General features: G+C 44.2%; 1 long non-coding RNA gene across 1 annotated transcript; it reads right to left on the bottom strand.

Annotated features, from left to right (window-relative positions):
* Nucleotides 1-5,007: 5,007 nt before the first annotated feature.
* On the bottom strand, nt 5,008-23,575 carry LOC147112379 (uncharacterized). The gene is made up of 2 exons (XR_015079488.1): nt 22,417-23,575; nt 5,008-9,231 (listed from the first exon to the last, which is right to left on the bottom strand). It is a non-coding gene; the product is annotated as an uncharacterized LOC147112379 (long non-coding RNA).
* Nucleotides 23,576-24,587: the final 1,012 nt, after the last annotated feature.

Below are 24,587 nucleotides of genomic sequence, written 5' to 3'. Positions count from 1 at the left end.
CTCCCTCACAGAAGGAGTGGTCCAAAAATGGCTACCACAAAGAAGCCAGGAAGAGCCCCCTTTAAATAGCGCCCCCCCAGCCCCACAGCGACTGGGAACCGTTCCAGTCGCTGGGAGCGACAGGCGGAAAGGAGGGGGGCGCCACTGAATTTCCGGTGCGGGGCGCCCCAAGGGCGTTGTACCATGAAATGACGTCAGGATCTGCGTGCACAGCTGAGCGGGCGTTGTGGTTTAGCGCCGCCGCTGAATGTCTGCTCAATTTCACGAGAGGCGCAGGTCTCGCCACGCCCGGGCGCTAGTTGGCTCGCGCCCCACTTATCGCCCTCTTAAGGCGCTAATGGGTGGCGCAACCAACTGAATTTCTCCCCTATGACTCTAAGTCCACTCCTGAAACAGATGCAACGCAAAGTGTCTCAGCTCTTTACTCGTTTTCTTTTGCTATCAGGAAACAAATGGAAGTGATGCCACCTTGAATGTGCTGATATCAGTGCTGCTAAGTTGAGGGCTAGGTAAAAAAGGTATAAGTAGACATGCAAAGATTCACACATTTCCAAAAGAAACAAAATCTAACCTATGTCCGTACATCTCAGTGTTAAAAACATAAGCTCGCTATAAATCTTTGTGTTGACTTGCAATTTATCCTGTTGTTTTTCTTAAATAAGTCTCACTGTTTCCAATGGTCTGATTGTGATCAAACCTGCTGCCTTGCAATAATGGTATTGCTCAACTTCACACTCTCTGCACTACCTCAGCGTTAGAAAACTATATTGGGGCAGTAATTCCTCCCCAAACGCGTGAGTACGGAAGGAGTACTCATGTGTCTGGCCGGAGGAAATGCCGGTTTTCAGCATGCACAGCGCATGCGCTGAAAACCGGCATTTCCTCTCCTCTAACCCAAGAGGTGAAGAGGCTAGCGCGTGCGCTGTAGGGGGCAGCGCGTGCGTCTTGGATTTCCTCTGTTTTGGGGGATTTGCACATGTCTAAAGGCCTCCGGTCTTTACGCTTGTAAAAACCACACGTAAGTATTTATTTTTACAGGTAAGTGGTGTTTTAGTGCAATTTAGAATTTTTTTTCCCACAGTTTTATTATTTTAAAGAATCTACAATAAGGTAAGTTTAGTTTTAGACCCTTTTTATTAAAAAATTATTTTTTTCAAAAAAAAATTGTTTAAATTATTTTTTTAAACTTATTTATACTTAATTTAATGATTGGGATGTTTTTTAAATTTTTATTTAAAGTTTAAATAGTGTTTTGGGCCCCCGTAGTTTTCATGAGTTTGACAGTTCTTACTCTCAAACTCATGAATGAACCTTCCCCTCCCCTGATTGGTTGTACAGTGCTCACCTGATCCCAGCCGGCACATCGCACTAACTACGCCGCTGGATCAGGTAAGCACTGCGCGCTGACATCTGAACCGGGCCTGTGACAGGAAATGCAAGCAGGCCCGGGCTTCAGATGTCAGCGCGCAGGGTGAGTGCAGATCGGGGGCTTGCACGCGCGGCAAGCCCCCGGCACCAAGTTCTGGGCCAATGTGATTAGATTATCATATTGTGTCATGTAAAGGGAATGAAGTTCTACCCATAAATTCCAAATATTTTAGATTGATCTGGGGTTAGAAATTTTTTCTGAACATTCGGAAGTACAATATCAAAATTTGTGAACACCACCAAATTGGGGTGTGTGTAGTTAATACTGAGGAAGACTGCGGCAATGTACAAGATGACATTAACAATCTTGCAGAGTGGCCGTGTAAATGGCAAATTAATTTGAATATAGATAAGTGAGAGGTGGAAAATAAGGCTGGAATTTTATCTTGGATGCAGGTAGGGAGCGGGGGGCTGGAACGGGTTTCCCTCAGGCCCTGATTTAAATGTTTTTAATCTGTTTCCCGACCGCAGCCGGCCAGATTGGGACCAAGAGGGGATGAATCGGAGGCCGGGGGAAGATCGGAGGTCTCAGAGGGGTTTGGAGGCCTATGGGGAGATAGGAGGTCTCGGGGGGGAGATCGCAGGCCGGGTGGAGGCGGGTGGGGGAGATCGGGGGTGGTCAGATGCGTTGAGGGATGCCTGATCACGGGGAATTGGCGAGGCAGGAATGCTGGATCCAGCAGGTAAGTGAAAAAGCACGTACCTCCCGGATCCAGCAGTCCTCACCTTCCTTTAGCTGTCTGGTTCCCCGTGGCCCAGGATACCTGGCCGCCCACAGTTAAATTTAAAATGGAGCTTCAAAATGAGGCAAGCAGTCCTGGGAACGGGCTGGCTACCCACCCCCTGTCTGACATCCATTAAAACCAGCAGCAGGTTGGAGGCGGGTTGGGGTCAGGATTCAGATTTTTAACACATTAACTTCCCATCCGATCCCAACCCACCCACTTTTGGGGGTTAAAATTCCCCCTTATGAGTCTAAATTGGGTAGAGGAGCAAAGGGACCTAGGGATGCTGATTCACAAATCATTAAATGTAGCAACAAGGGTAGCACACCCATAAAACATGCAAACAAAGCACTGAGGTTCAAGTTAGAGGTATGTAACTCAAAAACAGAGAAGCTATGTTAAAATTATATCGAACCTTGGTTAGACTACACTCTGAGTACTGTGCTCAGTTCTGGTCTCCATATTACAAAAAGAATATAGAGGCACTGGAGAAGGTGCAAAAAAGATTTACAAGGATGATCCCAGAACTGAGAGGTTATACCTATCAGGAAATATTGAATAGGTTGGGACTATTTTCTCTAGAAAAGAGAAGGCTGAGAAATGATTTGATAAGGGTCTTTAAGATTATGAAAGAGCTTTATAGTGTTGACACAGAGAAGATGTTTCCACTTGTGGGAAAGACCAAAACTAGGGGCCATGAATAAAAGACAGTCTCTAATAAATTCAATGGGGAATTCAGGAGGAACTTCTTTACCCAGAGAGTGGTTAGAATGTGCAACTTGCTACCACAGGGAGTGGTTGAGGCAAATAGCACAGATACATTTATGGGGAAGCTAGATAAGTACATGAGGGAAAAAGGAATAGAAATATATGTTGATATGGTTAGATGAAGTAAGGTGGGAGGAGGCTCGTATGGAGCATAAACACCGGCATAGACCAGTAGGGCCGAATGTGCCATTTCTGTGCTGTAAATTCTAAGTAACTCTATGGATATTCTATCAGATCAAGACCCAGGCTCTAAACCAGTGGGCAATTTATTTAAATAGACAGTTAAATGAACAGGACACAGTTTAATAGTGAATCATATACTTCATAAACAATAAAGATATCACTCACTTCACTATATAAACACACACAAGCTTACTTCGGCTGCCATGAAAGCAGTTTTAAACTGGCCCAGCTTCTTTGCTGACTGACACAAGCATAAACACAGAACTTTCTTTGCTGGCTGAAACGCATCTGCACATGAAACACTCTGCGCCTCGGAGAGTCTCGAGCAGTATAAAGTCAGAACAGGGTACATCGTTCAACATCCTTTGAAGATCTACTGAAACAAAAGGCTGCATTTCCCTTATCGATATTAAAGGGGTAGTCATTCTCTGACAATGGCATATGCTGCAGTCTGAAATATCGGGGCCATTTAATTCAATCAGCAACTCAGATTCCCCCTGTGATGACGATTATGGTCAGTGTCTCTTACCTCTGAGGCATATTTTATCCTTGAGAAATATCCTGTGTGACTGTCATTTTTTTTAACCCCTCACACGCTGTTTCCAATAATGAATCCAAATCAAAAATGCAAAAAAAAAACATTTTGCCACAATCTTTTTTTCACTCTATGCTCTTATATTCTTTAAGTTTATTATCTATATATATATATACTAGCTGAAGTGCCCGGTGGTGCCGAGGCTTTTTCGAGGGCATGTTGTTGTTGGAAGAGAGAGAGAGAGAGCGACTGGGGGGGGGGGGGAGGGAGGGCGGGGGGGGGGAAGGGAGGGCGGGGGGGAGGGAGGGTGGGGGGGAAGGGAGAGGGGGAAGGGAGGGCGGGGGGAAGGGGGGGAGGGGAGAGAAGGGGGGGAAGGGAGGGCGGGGGAGAGGGGGGGAAGGGAGGGCGGGGGGAGGGAGGGGGGAAGGGGGGAAGGGAGGGCAGGGGGAAGAGAGGGGGTGGGGGGGCGGGGGGCCCCCCGAGGGTCGCGGCCCCCCCCCCGAGGGTCTCGGCCCCCCCCGAGGGTCGCGCCCCCCCCCGAGGTGAAGGCCGCCGATTGCGGCTGTGCGAGACGAGCCAGAGAGAGACGCAGTGTCTCAGCTCCTGCTGCGCGCGCACCCTTTAGTAAGGTAGCGGCGCTGGGTTGAGGCCCGCCCCTCCAGCCTTCGAGTGGGGCCGGGAGGTGCCTAGCTCGGGCGTGGGTGCGGAGGAGAAGCCGAGGCTTCGAGGCCTACCTGGAAAAACGGGGAAAGGTAGGAAAATTAATGAGATTAGATAAGTTAATTCGTTTCTAAATCATTTTTTTAAAAAACAATATGTGTTTTAAAAGCAACGTTTTTTTTAAAGATGCAGAAAGCGGGAAAAAGAAAGGAAAAGTTTGGAATCAAGATGGCGGCGACTCACCTCGGTTCAGAACGATAAGGCCCGGCCACACACACACCGATTGGTCGACCGTCAGGTCACCAAAGCGTAGGATTGGTCAATCGTCCCGTCACTCGACCGTAGGAGGGCCCGGCCGCACGCGGCAGCAAGCCACCGTACGATTGGTCGACCTCGAGGTCACTCTGTCGCTAATGAGCGGATAATGAGATGCTAATGAGCGGAATGTTGAAGGTTTTTGGGATACCGCGGGCGCGATTTTAGCCCGGCCGAAACGTAAATACACTTAAAACCGTCTCGGAAGCGTAAGCTTTCTTTGGAGGTAACGCGCGCGTAGGTACGCCCTGTAACTTTCGAGCGCATAGCCCGCCAGACGCACACGCGATGACAGACAGAATGACAGACAGAATGACAGAATGACAGATCGACCGATTTATATATATAGATATATAAATACAGAAATTCTTCACTAAGGAATGAGCACAAATGCAGCGTAATACATATTTTATTAGAACGTTGTACAGAACTTAAAATAGTTCAAACAAAAATGCATAATTGATTGAAAATTAGAAGATAGAAATAAGATTACTGAAAACTTCCATCAAGTTGCATTAAAACAAACTAAATTAAACAAGGTAAAGAAAATGAGTCAATAACTGGTTTACATCAGAGGCTAAACATGTAGAGCATGAAATTCTTGTAGATATAAAAGCGCCACCTGCCCCAACATCCCTACCAGTTCACAACACTGAAACGAAAAGATGGTTCTCCTCTGTCATACTGCCTGATGTACTGAGCCTCAGAAACCAGAAGGGTCAACAGTTTGATCCCTGGTCAGTTACTGATCTCATCTAGGGCGGCAGTTGGGCTGTACAACTGGCTTCAGTTCTCCAAGGCTAAGGTGGAGCAAAATCAGTCTGGATTCCCCAGTCCTGGTCGCTATCAAGTGACCCTTGGTCGAACGTGTCCAGGCGTGCATGGACGTAGGGTGAGGACAGAGTCAGGCTCAGCTATCCTCCCTTGTTAAACCTCATCTAGGCTCAAATACAAAGTACAGTCACCTGGACAAGGTACTGGAGGGTCCCCACCAACTCTGGACCCCAGCATCTTTGGGAGAGGAGTGGAGAAAATTGGAAAGGAAACAAAAAAATGATGGACTTTCCTAATGAGACAACATTGTGGGAATTGTTCAGATTAATTCATCTTAGAGTGGAGAATAACTACATTAAGAATAATAAGAAAATTATACCAGCTAATTAATGACGCAAATAAATAATACATTCTATAAACACGTATTAACACTAGCCCTCAAATGAGGTAGGACATTGTGTTCTGAGCTGATATCCAAACTTGTATCTGTAGAAATCAGCTGAATGTCTTGTTGACAAGATCAACCGCAAACAAAACATTGAAACAAATTGAACAATGTCTCGTTAGGAAGGATTTGAAATCGCATCAACCAATCCAACCATCCTTTATATCACCTATAGACCCGAGTCTTAAACGTTACTTCCTCTTTGCAATCATGCATTTAAACAAAATATAGGTTTGGCTATGTCCTTTGAAATGAAAAGTCAATCCACAAATTTAACATAATTGTTGCTGGGTAAGTGTATATCTTCAAAATGCATTCTGCTTTTATAACCAGTGACTGAGTGTAGCCATATTCATGACTGCAGAAAAAAAAAGCATAATTAAATGACATTAATAGCAAATATTGTAGAATATTTCTGCAAGCTTTTACAAGAGCATTTACCAGCCTGAATCCTGAAATCAGTGATTTGCAGCAATTAGTGTGTTACTATGATCAAAGGACAATTCGAAATGACAGCATCTCTAGTAATCCTGTGGAGAGGTGCTCTTGACCACACCGCATCCATCATTTTGTAGGACATTAGTGCAGGTTTAAAACAATACTGGAGAAGGATTGTATTAGAGCCAGACAGCATCAATACTGGAACGGGGAGGGAGGAAGAAGGGCATGAATTAAAGCAAGCTCGTGAATATTAAATTATTGGTGATTCCAAGTTGTTTCAACCTTTGAACTTCAGGAATCTTAACAAAGCCAAGAAAAATATTAAAAAGAATAAAACATTAATGTTGGAAATCTGAACTAAAAATTGCAGGATGCTCACATTCACATCTACTACTTTCCTCTTTCATTTTGGAGCCATGTTGAGTAAAACATTTTTGTCTTTCTAATCATTGAATCAGACAGTACAGAGGGAGGCTATTCGGCCCATCGTGTCTGTGGTGGCTTTTTGAACGAGCTATCCAACGCCTGACTGATGTGACCATTGTACAGTAAACTGCACTTTACGTCTCTTTAAGGCATTTTAAATTGAAGATATTAGCTGCCTCTTGGTAAATGTAGTTAATGTATTTGCATTTTTGACCTATATTTGCTGCTCTCTCTTCCTTCTTTGTTTTGATTAGCTCTACAAAGGGACTTCTGCTCAATCATGGCACATTTGACTTTAAATAGAAACTTATCTTTCAGATGCCGTCTCACCCATTGTGCATTGTTTTTATTCCCAAACAAAAAAGTTATCTTTAGAGACAGAGTCAGGATGGAATGCTCTTTTCATGAGGTACTTCTACTAACAATACATATTAAATATACTCCTATATCTTTAAACAAAATATTGGCACCAGTACACAGCAGCGGATGAAGTTCACTCCTTAACTAACATATAAGAAAGTTTTTTCAAAAATTACAACATATACATCTCATTCAAGTGAACTGCTAATATAAAAACAAACCAAAATTTAAAGGGGAAAAATATCTGGCATAGTCAACAAATTTGAAGCAAAATCAATCACAGTACAGTACACTGTGTACGTTTTCCACCAACTCAATCCAGCACTCAGATAGAAAATAACATGTATCACATGAGTATGAAAAATAAAATAATAGCAATTTTACAATTTATAAAAAATAAGATCTACCAGTTTTAATCACATTTGAATTAAATCGACATCTGTATTTAAAAGCTGGCAGCAGAGGTTCCTGGCAGTAAGCTAATTAAATTTTGCTATGGATAAATTAAAAACTCAAAATATACACAGAGCTCCATTTGGAATAGTCTTTGTTCCACACAATTCATATTAAATGTTGCCACCACACACACTGGCCCTATCAGTGCTTGTGCATTACACGTCTGGTGAGTTAAACAACAATAATGTTAAGCTCGCATATCTTTCAAAAATAAGGACTTCTTGCTTTTTTTCTGTTTAAATGATTCTCTTTGCCGTTTGAAGCATTCACTATTAAAACGGAGAGGAAATAAAATTACACAAGTACGTCGTCACACAATTTCATTATTAAATTCTTTCGAGGCGCTTCGCAATGGGCAGTCCTTTAAAACAAAGGTCCTGAGGTGGAGCTATTAAACAGACATGCAATATGCCTGACCAGCAGCAAAATCACATAGGTCACTGTGTAATGTCTGTTAACAACAACAATCCATTGGCTGGTTCACAGATACAAATCTTTACAAAACATTATCCATGGAAACAAATGAATCAGAAAATTCAGGAGATTGTTTAGTCCTTAACATCACCTTGTAATGAATTAAACTAAAGGTACAATAACTGCAGAGAAAGGTTATTGATGATAAAAAATCATATCTCTGATGTTATGATGACTCCATTTTGTCACTTGAAACTGCAGAACTGTAGCCATTAGGTAGAGGATTATTGATGTACTTCAATAATAAGAATAATTTAAAAAAACTAGTTCTGATAAAAGGTCATCGACCTGAAACGTTAACTCTGTTTCTCTCTCCACAGATGCTGCCTGACCTGCTGAGTATTTCCAGCATTTTCTGTTTTTATTTTATATAAGAATAATTAATATTTTTTAACAGTGTTGGTAGCAGATTGAATGGTAACTTTCAAAATGGAATTGGATAAATACTTGAAGGGGAAAAATGACAGGGCTATGGGGAAAGAGCAGGGGAGTGGGACTAATTGGCTAGCTCTTTCAAAGAGCCGGCACAGGCACGATGGGCCAAACGGCCTCCTTCTGTGCTGTATCATTCTATGATTTTATAAATGTTAGTAGTAATGTATGGAATGAGATAGGGGGTAGATGTTTATTGCAAACAGCTATCACCCAGTTGAAATCATATATTTCTTGTTGAAACATACTGAAAGGAGCTGAAATATTTTCAAAACCTATTTACCAAACAGATCCCCACGTTATATGGGAAATATGTATTCAATATATTCAAGGACAATTCAAGTAACAGAATCAGAGAACAAGTCTATCAGCCAGATTTGTAAATGTAAAAATCTACTGTAACTGCTGTGCCTCATGCTCGACACAACAGTTTTTCAATTAAATTGTAAATGTAACATCAGCAGTCAGATTGGAGCACAGCAAGACCTTGTTCTGAATGTGGATTGGTTTGCACTTGACCTGCATACAGGAAACTACCCGTACAGCTTTGCAAATTGCAAAGAAAGGGTCTGGGTACCTGTGCTGCTGTGGCCTCCACTAAACTGTAAAGTGTGTTAATTAAAACAGTTCAAAAACTGCTACACATGAAGTAGTTTCTGATTAAAAGCTGGACTTTTAGCCTTGTGTGGGTGGTTGTGGAAAGCTTGCGGGAAAGAGACAGTCTGCAGGGTCACATCTTCCATCTTGTCCAGGAGGACCTATGTTGCCCTGTGAACCTGGAGGACCGATGATTCCCAATCCTGGCAAACCTGAAACACACAAGGGAGCTAAGTCAGATGAACGGTCACATACTTTGTCAGAGTTTGTGAGTTAAACCACTGGGCAGATAAAGCTATTCCGATTGAAAAAGTAATTTGAAATTCTTTGACAGTCAATGTTGTGAATCACTTTGCTGATCAGGTTGCGAGGGGCACCGACCCTTCTGGGCTGTATGGCCCGGATTTTGCAGTAGAAATAATGGTGAGGCTATCAGCAACTACTGGCGTCCACACATGCGCAGTTAAACACAGAAATCAGGAAGTTGCTGTCGGAGATGCCCTGCTCCTCCAGAAGCTTTGCTATAGCGGTACCTCACCGAGAGACTCAACATTCAAACACATGAAGGGTGTGAAGTTGCTGTACTTACCCAATAGATACCCACTAAACATGTTAGGGGTTATCCATTCAAGTGTAAGTGAATTTTTAATGGTGTGATAAGTCTTAATTACTGCCAAATAACCTCTCTAGCACTGAACATCGAGCTGGGGGTGGGGGGGTTGTGGGGGGGGTGTGGGGGGTCCAGAATATCGCGATTGTGGGCCAGCTGAAGGAGCTGGGGGGGGGTCTGAAAGGATTGGGGGCTGGTGGAGCACCATTGGGGAGGGGGTGTTGGGTGAGGATCGGGCCCCAGAAGAAGCACGGGCAGGAGGGGGACTCTGAAAGGATTGGGGGCTGCTGGAGCACCATGGGGGGGGGGATGTCGAGTGAGGATCGGGGCCCAGGAGCAGCACGGGCAGGAGGGGGGTTCTGATAGGATTGGGGGCTGGTGGAGCAGCAAAGGTAGGGGGGCAGGTCAGAAGGGATCGGGGGCCGGAGGAACAGCATGGGGTTGGGGGTGGGGGGGGGGGGGGAGTGGGTGAGGATCGGGGCCGAGGAGCAGCACTGGGAGGACCGGAGTAGCGGGGGGTGGAGGCCAGAGGTGGGGAGGCCTGGAGGTAGATCAGTGGCTTCGTGGGGGTGTCTCCGATCGTGGGGGTGGGGGGAGGGGGGGTGAGTTGGGCAGGGATCCTGGATCCAGGAGGTACGTGGAGGCTGGGGTTGGCCAACAATCCTAACCTTGCTTTAGCTGGCGGGTTTCACGAGGCGTGCAAAACCCGACTGTAGTGTATGTAACCGTTACACCTTTAAGAGAACTATTTTAAGGGTTGCACTACTTTATCTTGGCTGCTGTATACTGTAATACCGGTGGTGACCACACCAGTATATAAGTGCTGTGTAATGATTTATTGGGCAGTTCCGCCCTGACCTTCGACTAGTAAAGACCTGTTAAATTTTACTCTTGTGGTCTGTGTAGTAATTCTCAATATAACACACAGACTTAATACCGACCAGCTAAAGTTGAATTCAAAATGAAGGTTAAAGCGGCTTTTAGCCTCATTACAATATTTTAATAGATGACCCGCTTCCTAGCAGTGGGTCGGCTGCCCGCCACCCACCGCCCTCCCCCCTGCCACCGTCCCACCTCCGTTAAAACCAGAAGAGGGAGGATTGGAGGCGGGATCAGGTCAGGAGTCACATTTTTAACACTTTAACTTCCCACACGACCCAAACCCACCGTTTGTTTTGGTTAAAATTTCCCACTGCGTGTCTCAGTAAGGATTCTTCAATCTGATTGGTTAAGGAGATACACAGCTACTTGTCCTGTTCACACAGGTCCCAGATCCTCTGTAGAGGGCGCTGCGCTGTTTGGCTTTTTAATTACTGCAAGTTCCAGTGTGAAATCCCACAGAAAGTCTATGAGCAAGTTCAACTGTAATGAACGTCGAGCACCATTCATTCACTGTTGACTGCAAAATCTGGGCCCCTACGATGTGACTGTTTCAGTCCCAGAATCTGTTGAGCAGTTGGCAAACCAGCCTTTAACTCTGCCTTTAAGCCAATTAAAAAAAAAAATCCTTTCTTACAATAGAATGTGAACCGACCATTAAAATGGTCCGTGGGAGCAGGAAACCAGAAGAAGAAAGGTAAGAGAAAACAGTAAACTTATAAAAATAAGTTTTGAATAAATAGAATGAACAAACATAATTAGAAATAGAGTAAAAGTAGAAAGGATTCATTCTGATTTCTAAAATTTACATGTTAGGTTTAAAGAAGTGTAATATTTGTTCACATTCAGATTAATTAAACAGACTCTGCTGCCTCTATTAGTTGTCCATCTTCTCCAATACCTCTCCACCATCATCCAACTGGGTGGGACTACACTCACCTGGTTTCATTCTTATCTATCTAATCGTAGCCAGAGAATCACCTGCAATGGCTTCTCTTCCCACTCCCGCATCGTTACCTCTGGTGTCCCCCAAGGATCTATCCTTGGATCCCTCCTATTTCCCATCTACATGTTGCCCCTTGGCGACATCATCCGAAAACACAGTGTCAGTTTTCACATGTATGCTGACGGCACCCAGCCCTACCTCACTACCACTTCTCTCGACCCCTCCATGGTCTCTAAATTGTCAGACTGCTTGTCCGACATACAGTTCTGGATGAGCAGAAATTTTCTCCAATTAAATATTGGGAAGACCGAAGCCATTGTTTTCGGTCCCCACCACAAACTCCGTTCCCTAGGCACTGACTCCATCCCTCTCCCTAACATCTGTCTGAGGCTGAACCACACTGTTCGCGACCTTGGTCATATTTGCCCTGAAATGAGCTTCCGACCACATATCCGCAGCATAACAAAGACCACCTATTTCCACCTCCGTAACATCACCCATCTCCGCCCTTCCCTCAGCTCATCCGCTGCTGAAACCCTCATCCATGCCTTTGTTACCTCTAGACTTGACTATTCTAATGCATTCCAGGCTCCCACATTCTACCCTATGTAAACTTGAGGTCATCCAAAACTCGGCTGCCTGTGTCCTAACTCGCACCAAGTCCCGTTCGCCCATCACCCCTGTGCTCGCTGATCTACATTGGCTCCCGGTTAAGCAACGCCTCGGTTTCAAAATTCTCCTCCTTGTTTTCAAATCCCTCCATGGCCTCGCCCCTCCCTATCTCTGTAATCTCCTTCAGCCCCACAACCACCCCCGCCCTGAGATATCTGCGCTCCTCTAATTCTGCCCTCCTGAGCATCCCTGATTATAATCACTCAATCATTGGTGGCCGTGCCTTCTGTTGCCTAGGTCCTAAGCTCGAATTCCCTGCCGAAACCTCTCCGCCTCTCTTTCGCTCCTTAAAATCTACCTCTTTGACTAAGCGTTTGATCACCTGCCCTAACTTTTCCTTATGTGGCTCGGTGTCAAATTTTTTGTCTTATAATACTCCTGTGCAGTGCCATGAGATGTTTTACTACGTTAAAGGCGCTACATAAATACAAGTTGTTGTTGTTGTTGTTGAGAGAGGCAACACAGGAATTTTAAAATTATAAGTGATCTTTAAAATGAGAATGACTAGGAAATCAGAATGACTCTTGTGCGTGTAGATATTTGGTAGGGGGAGATTTTTTCTTTGTGGAATGTGTAACTAAATCATAATTCCATTTGTCAATAATATATTGGTAATATTGCTGCATACACGGCATAGATAAGACCTTCCTTAATAATAACATTCCTCAATAGTGCCCTTCAATAGTGAACTTCGCCAATAGTGACCATCCTAAATAGTGATATCCCCAATAGTGAATTCCCCAATAGTGACCTTCAATAGTGACCTTACCCAATCATGACTTTCCCCAATAGTGACCTTCCCCGATAGTGACCTTAATTGATAGTGACCTTAATTGATAGTGACATTAATCGATAGTGACCTTCCCCTATAGTGACCTTCCTCAATAGTGACCTTCCTCAATAGTGATCTTCCTCAATATTGAATTTCCCCAATAGTGACCTTCCCAATAGTGACCTTCCACAATAGTGACCTTCCACAATAGTGACCTGCCCCAATAGTGACTTTCCCCAATAGTGAATTCCCCAATTGTGACCATCCACAATAGTGACCTTAATCAATAGTGACCTTCAATCGTGATCTTCCTCAATACTGACCTTCCTCAATAGTGACCTTCCCCAATAGTGACCTTCAATAGTGATCTTCCCTAATAGTGACCTTCAATAGTGACCTTCCCCAATAGTGTTCTTCCCCAATAGTGACCTTCCCCAATAGTGACCTTGAATAGTGAACTTCCCCAGTAGTGACCTTCCCCAATAGCGACCTTCACCAATAGTGTCCTTCCTCAACAGTGACCTTCGCCAATCATGACCTTCCTGAATAGTGACCTTCCCTGATAGTGAACCTCCCCAATAGTGAATTTCCCCAATAGTGAACTTCCTCAATAGTGATCTGCCCCAATAATAAGCTGCCCCAATAGTGACCTTCCTTAATAGTGACGTTCCCCCAATAGTGACCTAACCCAGGATAGTGACCTTCCCTAATAGTGAACTTCCTAAGTATTGACCTTCGCCAATAGTGACCCTCCCCAATGGTGACTCACCCCAATAGTGACATTCTTTCCAATTGTGACCTTGCTCAATAATGACCTTGCCCAATAGTAACCTTCAATATTGACCTTCCCCATAGTGACCTTCTTCAATAGTGAACTTCCCCAACTCCGACCTTCCTCAATACTGACTTCCCCAATCATGACCTTCCACAATAGTGACCTTAAGCAATAGTGACCTTCAATAGTGACCTTCCTCAATAGTGACCTTCCTCAATAGTGACCTTCCCCAATAGTGACCTTCCCCAATAGTGACCTTCAATAGTGACCTTCCCCAATAGTGTTCTTCCCCAATAGTGACCTTCCCCAATAGTGACCTTGAATAGTGAACTTCCCCAGTAGTGACCTTCTCCAATAGTGACCTTGAATAGTGACCTTCCCCAGTAGTGACCTTTCTCCAATAGTGACCTTGAATAGTAACCTTCCCCAATAGCGGCCTTCACAATTAGTGACCTTCACCAATAGTGTCCTTCCTCAATAGTGACCTTCGCCAATCATGACCTTCCTGAATAGTGACCTTCCCCGATAGTGACCTTCTCTAGTGACCTTCCCCAATAGTGAACCTCCCCAATAGTGAATTTCCCCAATAGTGAACTTCCTCAATAGTGATCTGCCCCATTAATGACCTGCCCCAATAGTGACCTTCCTTAATAGTGACATTCCCCCAATAGTGACCGTGCTCAATAATGACCTTCCCCAATAGTAACCTTCAATATTGACCTTCCCCATAGTGACCTTCTTCAATAGTGACCTTCCCCAATTCCGACCTTCCTCAATAGTGACCTTCCTCAATAGTGACCTTTGCCAATAGTGACCTTCCACAATATTGACCTTCCACAATAGTGAGCTTCCACAATAGTGACCCTCCCAATAGTGACCTTCCCCAAGTTACCTTCTCCAATAGTGACTTCCCCAATAGTGCTGTTCCTCAATAGTGACCGTCATCAATAGTGAGCTTCCCCAATAGTGATCTATTCCAATAATGACTACCCCAATAGTGTGTTCCTCAATAGTGACCTTCATCAATAGTGAGCTTCCCCAATAGTGACCTTCAATAATGACATTCCCCAATAGTAATCTACTTCAATAGTGGCCTTCCCCAGTAGTGACCTACCCAATACTGATCTTCCCCAATAATCACCTTTCCCAATAGTGATCTCCCCAATTAGTGACCTTCAATGGTGACCTTCCCCAATAGTCACCTATCCAAATAGTGACCTTCCCCAGTAGGGACCTTCCCCAATAGTGACCCTCAATAGTGACCTTCCCCAATAGTGACCTTCCCCAATAGTGACCTTCCCCAATAGAGACCTTTCTCCAATAGTAACCACACTCACTAATGACATTTCCCAATAGAGACCATTCCCAAAAGTGACCTTCCTCAATAGGGACCTTCCTGCATAGTGAACTTCCCTGATAGTGACCTTCTCTAGTGACCTTCCCCAATAGTGAACCTCCCCAATAGTGAATTTCCCCAATAGTGAACTTCCTCAATAGTGATCTGCCCCAATAATGACCTGCCCCAATAGTGACCTTCCTTAATAGTGACGTTCCCCCAATAGTGACCTAACCCAGGATAGTGACCTTACCTAATAGTGAACTTCCTCAGTATTGACCTTCACCAATAGTGACCTTCCCCAATAGTGACCCTCCCCAATGGTGATTCACCCCAATAGTGACATTCTCTCCAATTGTGACCTTGCTTAATAATGAACTTCCCCAATAGTAACCTTCAATATTGACCTTCCCCATAGTGACCTTCTTCAATAGTGACCTTCCCCAATTCCGACCTTCCTCAATAGTGACCTTCCTCAATAGTGACCTTCCCCAATAGTGACCTTCCTCAATAGTGACCTTTGCCAATAAGGGCCTTCCAGAATAGTGAGCTTCCACAACAGTGAGCTTCCACAATAGTGACCCTCCCAATAGTGACCTTCCCCAATAGTTACCTTCTCCAATAGTGACTTCCCCAATAGTGCTGCTCCTCAATAGTGACCTTCATCAATAGTGAGCTTCCCCAATAGTAATCTTCTCCAATAGTGACTTCCCCAATAGTGCGCTCCTCAATAGTGACCTTCATCAATAGTGAGCTTCCCCAAAAGTGACCTTCAATAGTGACATTCCCCAATAGTGACCTTCTTCAATAGTGACCTTCCCCAGTAGTGACCTACCCAATACTGATCTTCCCCAAAAATCACCTTTCCCAATAGTGATCTCCCCAATTAGTGACCTTCAATAGTGACCTTCCCCAATAGTCACCTATCCAAATAGTGACCTTCCCCAGTAGGGACCTTCCCCAATGGTGATCTTCAATAGTGACCTTCCCCAATAGTGACCTTTCCCAATAGTGACCTTCCCCAATAGTGACCTTCCCCAATAGAGACCTTTCTCCAATAGTAACCACACTCATTAATGACATTTCCCAATAGTGACCATTCCCAAAAGTGACCTTCCTCAATAGTGACCTTCCTGAATCGTGACCTTCCCCGTTAGTGACCTTCTCTAGTGACCTTCCCCAATAGTGAACCTCCCCAATAGTGATTTTCCCCAATAGTGAACTTCCTCAATAGTGATCTGCCCCAATAATGACCTGCCCCAATAGTGACCTTCCTTAATAGTGACGTTCCCCCAATAGTGACCTAACCCAGGATAGTGACCTTACCGAATAGTGAACTTCCTCAGTATTGACCTTCACCAATAGTGACCTTCCCCAATAGTGACCCTCCCCAATGGTGATTCACCCCAATAGTGACATTCCCCAATAGTGACCTTCTTCAATAGTGACCTACCCAATACTGATCTTCCCCAATAATCACCTTTCCCAATAGTGATCTCCCCAATTAGTGACCTTCAATAGTGACCTTCCCCAATTCAGCTATCCAAATAGTGACCTTCCCCAGGAGGGGCCTTCCCCAATAGTGACCTTCAATAGTGACTTTTCCATATAGTGACCTTCCCCAATAGTGACCTTCCCCAATAGTGACCTTCCCCAATAGTGACCTTCAATAGTGACCTTCCCCAATAGTGACCTTTCCCAATAGTGACCTTCCCCAATAGTGACCTTCCCCAATAGAGACCTTTCTCCAATAGTAACCACACTCATTAATGACCTTTCTCAATAGTGACCATCCCCAATACTGACCTTCCCCAATATTGACCTTCCCCAATACTAACATTTCCCAATACTGACCTTCCCCAATGCTGACCTTCCCCTATACTGACCTTCCCCAATACTCACCTTTGCTTATAGTGACCTTTCGCAATAGCGACCTTCAACAGTGATCCACGGTAGCGACCATCCCCAATAATGACCTTCCCCAATAGTGACCTTCCCCAATAGTGACATTCCCCCAATAGTGACCGTCCCCAATAGTGGTATTCTCCAATTGTGACCTTCCCCAATAATGGCCTTCCCCAATAGTAACCTTCAATATTGACCTTCCCCATAGTGACCTTCTTCAATAGAGACCTTCCCCAATTCCGACCTTCCTCAATAGTGAACTTCTCCAATAGTGACCTTCCTCACTAGTGACTGTCCCTAATCATGACCGTCCCCAATCATGACCATCCCCAATAGTGACCTTCCCCAATAGTGACCTTCCCCAATAATGACCTCCCCCAATAGTCACCTTCAATAGTGACCTTCCCCAATAGTGACCTTCCCCAATAGTCATCTTTCCCAGTAGGGACCTTCCCCAATAGTGATCTTCAATAGTGACCTTTCCATACAGTGACCTTCCCCAATAGTGACCTTCCCCAATAGTGACCTTCCCCATTAGTGACCTTTCTCAATCGTGACCTTCCCCAATAGCGACCTTCCCCAATAGTGACCTTCAATAGTGACCATCCCCAATAGTGACCTTCGCCCAATAATTACCTTCCCCAAGTGTGACCTTCCCCAATAGTGACCTTTCTCCAATAGTAACCATACTCAATAGTGACCTTCCCCAATAGTGACCATCCCCAAAAGTGACCTCCCTCAATAGTGACCTTCCCCAATAGTGACCTTTCCCAATACTGACCTTCAATAATCACCTTTTCCTATAGTGATCTTCCCCAATAGTGATCTTCCCCAATAGTGATCTTCCCCAATAGTGACCTTTCTCAATAGTGATCTTCCCCAATACTGACTTTCAATAATCACCTTCCCCAATAGTGATCTTCCCCAATAGTGACCTTCCCCAATAGTGACCTTCGCTAATAGTGGCCTTCTGCAATAGCGACCTTCAACAGTGATCCTCAGTAGCGACCATCCCCAATAATGACCTTCCCTAATAGTGACCTTCCCCAATAGTGATCTGCCTCAATAGTGACCTTCCTTAATAGTGATGTTCCTCAATAGTGACCCAACCAATAGTGACCTTCCCCAATAGTGACCTTCCCCAATAGTGACCTTCCCCAATAGTGACTTTCTCCAATTGTGACCTTCCCCAATAGTCACCTTCCTCAATAGTCACCTTCCTCAATAGTTATCTTCAATGGAAGGAATGGCGTATGAGGAGAGATTGGGTCGATCGGGCTTATACTTGCTGGAGTTTAGAAGAATGAGAGGGGATCTCATTGAAACTTATAATATTCTGACAGGACTGGACAGACTAGATGCAGGAAGGGTGTTCCCGATCGTCGGGGAGTCCAGAACCAGGGGTCACAGTCTAAGGATAAGGGGTAAGCCATTTAGAACAGAAATGAGGATGAATTTCTTCACCAGAGAGTGGTGAACCTGTGGAATTCTCTACCACAGAAGGCAGTACAGGCCAATTCATTAAATATATTCAAGGAGTTGGATATATTTTTTAAGGCTAAAGGGATCAAGGGGTATGGGGAGAAAGCAGGGACAGGGTACTGAATGTGGATGATCAGCCATGATCGCATTGAATGGCGGAGCAGGCTCGAGGGGCCGAATGGCCTACTCATGCTCCTATCTTCTATATTTCTATGTTTCTATGTTCAATATTGACCTTCCCCATAGTGACCTTCTTCAATGGAGACCTTCCCCAATTCCGACCTTCTCAATTGTTGAACTTCCCCAATAGTGACCGTCCCCAATCATGACCTTCCCCAATAGTGACCTTCCCCAATCGTGACCTTCCCCAATAGTGACCTACCCCAATAGTGACCTACCCCAATTGTGACCTTCCCCAATCATGACCGTCCCCATCAGTGACCTTCCCCAATAGTGACCTTCCCCAATAGTGACTGTCCCAATAGAGACTTTCCCCAATAATGACCATCGACAATAATGACCTTCAATAGTGACCTTCCACAATAGTGACATTCCACAATAGTAAGCTTCTCCAAAAGTGAACTTCCCCAATAGTGACCCTCCCCAATAGTTACCTTTCTCAATAGTGATCTTCCCCAATAGTGCCATTGCTCAAGTGACGTTCATCAATAGTGAGCTTCCCCATTAGTGAGCTTCCCCAATAGTGAGCTTCCCCAATAGTGACCTTCATCAACAGTGACCTATCCCAATAGTGACCTTCCCCAATAGTGATCTTCCCCAATAGTGACCTTCCATAGTGACCTTCCCCAATAGTGACCTTCCCCAATAGTGACCTTCCCCAATAGTGACCTTCCCCAATATTGACCTTCAATAGTGACCTTCCTCAACAGTGACCTTCCTCAATAGTGACCTTCCTCAATAATGACCTTCCCCAATAATCACCTTTCCCAATATTGACCTTCCCAATAGTGACATTTCTCCAATAGTGACCATTCTCAATACTGACCATCCCCAATAGTGACCTTCCACAATAGTGACCTTCAATAGTGACCTTCCCCAGTAGTGACCTTCCCCCAATAATCACCTTTCCCAATATTGACCTTCCCAATAGTGACTTTTCTCCAATAGTGACCATTCTCAATACTAACCATCCCCAATAGTGATCTTTCCCAATAGTGACCATTCTCAATACTGACTGATGTAAGAAAACTACCAGGCACTTGGTCTAAGCATTAAACAAAGCTTTAATCAACTGTTTTACAACATGGAGGTCTAGTTGTGTCCTTCACTAGTTCCTGTTAAGAATGTCCTGCGCAAGCTGGGCCCGTGCCCGAGTATTTATACTCTCCCTGGACAGCGCCACCCATAGGCCGATCAGTATTATTTCATAAGTCTTTCTTTCATGAATGACTGATTCATGTCACTGACCATCCCCAATAGTGAACTTCCCCAATAGTGACCTTCTCCAATAGTGACCTTCCCCAATAGTGACTTTCCCCAATAGTGACCTTTCTCAACAGTGACCTTCCCCAATAGTGTCCTTCAATAGTGACCTTCTGCAGTAGTGACCTGCCCAATAGTGACCTTCCTCAATAGTGATCTTCCTCAATAGTGACCTTCCTCAATAGTGATCTTCCCCAATAGTGGCCTTCCTCAAGTGACCTTCCTCAATAGTGACCTTCCCCAATAGTGACCTTCCTCAATAGTGACCTTCCCCAATAATGCCCTTTCTCAATAGTGACCTTCCCCAATAGTGACCATTCTCAATAGTGACCTTCCCCAATAGTGACCTTCAATAGTGACTTCCTCAATAGTGACCTTCGCCAATTGTGACCTTTGCCAATAGTGACCTTCATTAGTGACTTCCCCAATAGTGCTGTTCCTCAACAGTGACCTTCATCAATAGTGAGCTTCCCCAATAGTGACCTTCAGTAGTGACTTCCCCAATAGTGACCTTCCCCAATAGTGTCCTTCAATAGTGACCTTCTGCAGTAGTGACCTGCCCAATAGTGACCTTCCTCAATAGTGATCTTCCTCAATAGTGACCTTCCTCAATAGTGATCTTCCCCAATAGTGGCCTTCCTCAAGTGACCTTCCTCAATAGTGACCTTCCCCAATAGTGACCTTCCTCAATAGTGACCTTCCCCAATAATGCCCTTTCTCAATAGTGACCTTCCCCAATAGTGACCATTCTCAATAGTGACCTTCCCCAATAGTGACCTTCAATAGTGACTTCCTCAATAGTGACCTTCGCCAATTGTGACCTTTGCCAATAGTGACCTTCATTAGTGACTTCCCCAATAGTGCTGTTCCTCAACAGTGACCTTCATCAATAGTGAGCTTCCCCAATAGTGACCTTCAGTAGTGACTTCCCCAATAGTGACCTTCCTCAATAGTGACCTTCCCCAATAGCGACCTTCCCCAATAGTGACCTTCCCCAATAATCACTTTTCCCAATATTGACCTTCTCCAATAGTGAGCTTCCCCAATAGTGACCTTCAATATTGACCATCCACAATAGTGACCTTCCCCAATATTGACCTTCCCCAATAATGAGCTTCTCCAGTAGTCACTCTTCCCAATAGTGACCTTCCCCAATAGGTACCCTTCCCCAATAGTGACCTTCCCCAATAGTGGCCTTCCCCAATAGCAAATAGAAATATTTTGTGATGGATACATTCCCCAGCAAATATCGTCCCAGTGGAAACCTTCCCCAATGGTGCCATTTCCTTTTTAACCGTAAATCATTATTTTTGTTATTCATTCACATGATGTGGGCATCACTGGCAAGGCCAGCATTTATTGCCCATCTGTAATTGCCCTTGAACAGCTGAGTGGCTTGCTGGGCGATTTCAGAGGGCAGGTTAAGAGTCAGCCACATTGCTGTGGGTCTGAAGTCACATACAGGCCAGACCGAGTAAGGACGGCAGATTTTCTTCCTCTAAAGGACATTAGTGAACCAGATGGGTTTTTACAACTATCCAGTAGTTTCATCACTGATACTGGCTTTTTTTTAAATTCCAGATTTATTTAATTGAATTTAAATTCCCCTGAATGGGATTTGAACTCATGTCTCTGGATTACTAGACCAGCAACATAACCAATATGCTACCGTTCCCTTTTATCTACATTTGTTTCCACAACAACAATTTGCTTTAATTAGTGCCTTTACATAGAAAAAATCCCAAGGTGCGTCACAGAGCTATCTACTGTAAATATATACAAAATTAGCTGTTCCCTATGATTTTCAGAGATGGAGCGCACCTATAACCCACCCCAAGCAGGCCCTACATTCTCTTCACTCCATTTAACAGCAGAGTAATATGAGGTGGTGATGGCTCTCAAACTTACGATTTTACTCCACTGGCTGCTCCAGGCATACCCAAAATTGGGGTGGGGGGGGGGGGGGGGTGCGAAATGAGGAAAATCCAGCCCAGTGTCTCGGCTCATGCATGAAGAAAGGCCCCTTAAGCAAGGAACAGTAACTGTAATGTGTCAGGACAATCAGTAAACCGCAAACTGGATCTTCTCAATTCAGGCGTGTTAATGTATGTAGAAACTCATTAGGTTTGCCTAGACAAACTTTACCATGTGTGACCAGGTCTGCTTTTCACAGGGGTCATTCCTGTTCCATAGAGTCGGAGAGGTTTGGATAGGGGAAGGTTACAACTGGTGTGTGAGAGGTTCTTATGGTAAAAAGATCTTTGCCAGTTCATTGGTCAGGCTGCTGTGGAGTGATGATTTGGGAAGGACTGGGAAATGAGCAGCCAACTATCACCCGACAATATCATTTCAATTTTCACAGGCAGGTGGAGAGTGATGACACCTGGTTTGCCCAGTTGAAGCAGACAGTGCATGTATGGACAAATCATGACTGTGTGGATATCTAAGCAGTGGACATTGCACTGAAGAGCTTCAGAAACCCATGTATCTGTTCCCCACCAAAGGTCAGTACTTTCAGGATTGAAGGAAAATTAGAAAACGAGACACTAAAGGTTTAACTTAAGTGCTACTTCATACCTGGAGGACCACGTGGACCAATATCACCAGGGATTTCGATGCCAGGTACGCCTCTTTCACCTTTCTGACCTCTGTAACCTGTTCACAAGAAACACAAAGCTTAAGATCAATAGAATGTGTAGGTTCCTGTCAATATCCATCACGTGTGACTAGGAAACTTTACTGTGTTTAGAGTTTAGGAAACAATGATAATTTACTCTTCTTTGTGCCGTATATAGCTTAGGCAGGATTTCCCTTTGGTTGATGGTTTTTGAGGCAGTGAAGCACTGATGCATTAAACTATAGCCATGAGCAAATCTACTGCAGGTTCACCACAGTCTGAAGACTCTGGAATTTCCAGTCGTACAATATCATGACCAAAGTCAATGTGTAAAGTCTCCTCATCCTGTATTCATCAAGTTATTGTTATAATTCCAAAGTTAGACATAGCTGGGAGCTCAAACTGCCTGTACTGGTGCCTCAAAGAAGATTAATTTCCTGTTTTATGCCAAAAACGAAACTTTTCCTTTCAACAACCCTTAAATTCCTATAAAAGCTGTAGTGATCTGAGCACTGCCAGATTGTCTGGGAGTGCGGGAAGAGTTCTAGCACATGTCTTACACACTTGGACAGGATACAAGAAAATAATTGTCACCTGATCAGCGATCCTTTCCTCAGTTCTAGACGCCAACCTCTCCCACAGTCACAACTTATCTTGCTTTCCTCCGTTTTATTGGAATTACTATGATCATTGCTGTTCCGGATCTCCTTTCTTGCTCCTAAGCTCTAAATATTCCATCCCAAAATCCTCACAGTGGTGAAATCCGGACTATTTACATTGTCTTCAACTATAACTTATCTGTTACCTGGGCCTGAATACTCAAACCCTCTCGATCTCCTCTTTGTCCTACAGACTGCAGGCTTTAAAGCCCAAGCTATGCGTCACCTAGCTTCTACTTCTTGATTTAGTTGTATTCTTTGCTACTTTTTTGTCAGCTGTGGCTCAGTGGGTAGCACTCTCGCCTCTGAGTCAGAAGGTTGTGGGTCCCACTCCAAAGACTTGAGCACAAAAATCTCGGCTGATACTCCAGTGCAGTACCGAGGGAGTGCTGCATTGTCGGAGGTGCCACCTTTCGGATGAGACGTTAAACTGAGGCCCTCTCAGGTGAATGTAAAAGATCCCATGGCACTATTGCGAAGAGGAGCAGGGGAGTTATCCCCAGTGTCCTGGCCAATATCCCTCAATCAACATTACTAAAAACAGATTATTTGGTCATTTGTCTCATTGCTATTTGTGGGAGCTTGCTGTGTGCAAATTGACTGTTGCATTTCCTACATTACAACAGTGACTACACTTCAAAAGAGTACTTCATTGGCTGTAAAGCGCTTTGGGATGTCCTGAGGTCATCAAAGGCGCTATATAAATGCAAGTTCTTTCTTTTTTTTTCCTGATGGTGTCCTGCAGTGTGGGGAAAAAATGCAAATGCCAAGACTAAAGGGTTGAACTAGACGTTTGCTGCCATTTAACTGGCATGCAAGTGTTTTACAACAGGAGCACTTAGCAGTTTCTCTGCATAGTGTTTGTTGTGAAATGTTCTCAGTTCTTAATAAGACAATGAGGTGCATGTATTGCAAGCTCACCTGCTGACTGAACTAGTTTCCAATATTAATACATGAGAAAAGTTAGCTGTGTGAGTCTTTTAAAAGAAATCCACATCCATAAACCAACATGACAAAGTTTAGCATGAGAATATATGGGTAACTTAATCAACCAATAATGTCGAAGGAATAGTAACTCCTGCCTGATCTTGAAACGACAATTTATTGGGAAGGAATGATAAGTTTGAATGACTCCACAAGAAACTGACGAAGATGCAAAGTTGAAAAATTCATGGCATTTACTAAAAAAAATCAAAAAAAATAGAGCAAAGTTTCTGACCATATGAAAAAACAGAACACCTCAAGAAAATAAACCAATAATCATAATCCAGGGTAATGGTGATAATTCCTGGAAAATCCTCTTCAGGTTATAAGTTCTTGTAACACCAGCAGATAGCGTGCACGTGAAGGATCTGCCAGGGAGTATCTCCCACCATGGGGAAAGGTGGTTGCTCTGCTACGTGGGACTACCAAACCCCAGGAAGTAGAACTTTAACTGGGACATCAACAACGCTTATCTGGCAAGCAGCCTA

The sequence above is a fragment of the Somniosus microcephalus genome, chromosome 9 (genome assembly GCF_052327205.1).
Source record: "Somniosus microcephalus isolate GS21.2 chromosome 9, FLI_Smic_1.0, whole genome shotgun sequence".
In the NCBI taxonomy this organism is placed as follows: Eukaryota; Metazoa; Chordata; class Chondrichthyes; order Squaliformes; family Somniosidae; genus Somniosus; species Somniosus microcephalus.
This window is presented reverse-complemented; position numbering and strand designations above follow the sequence as displayed.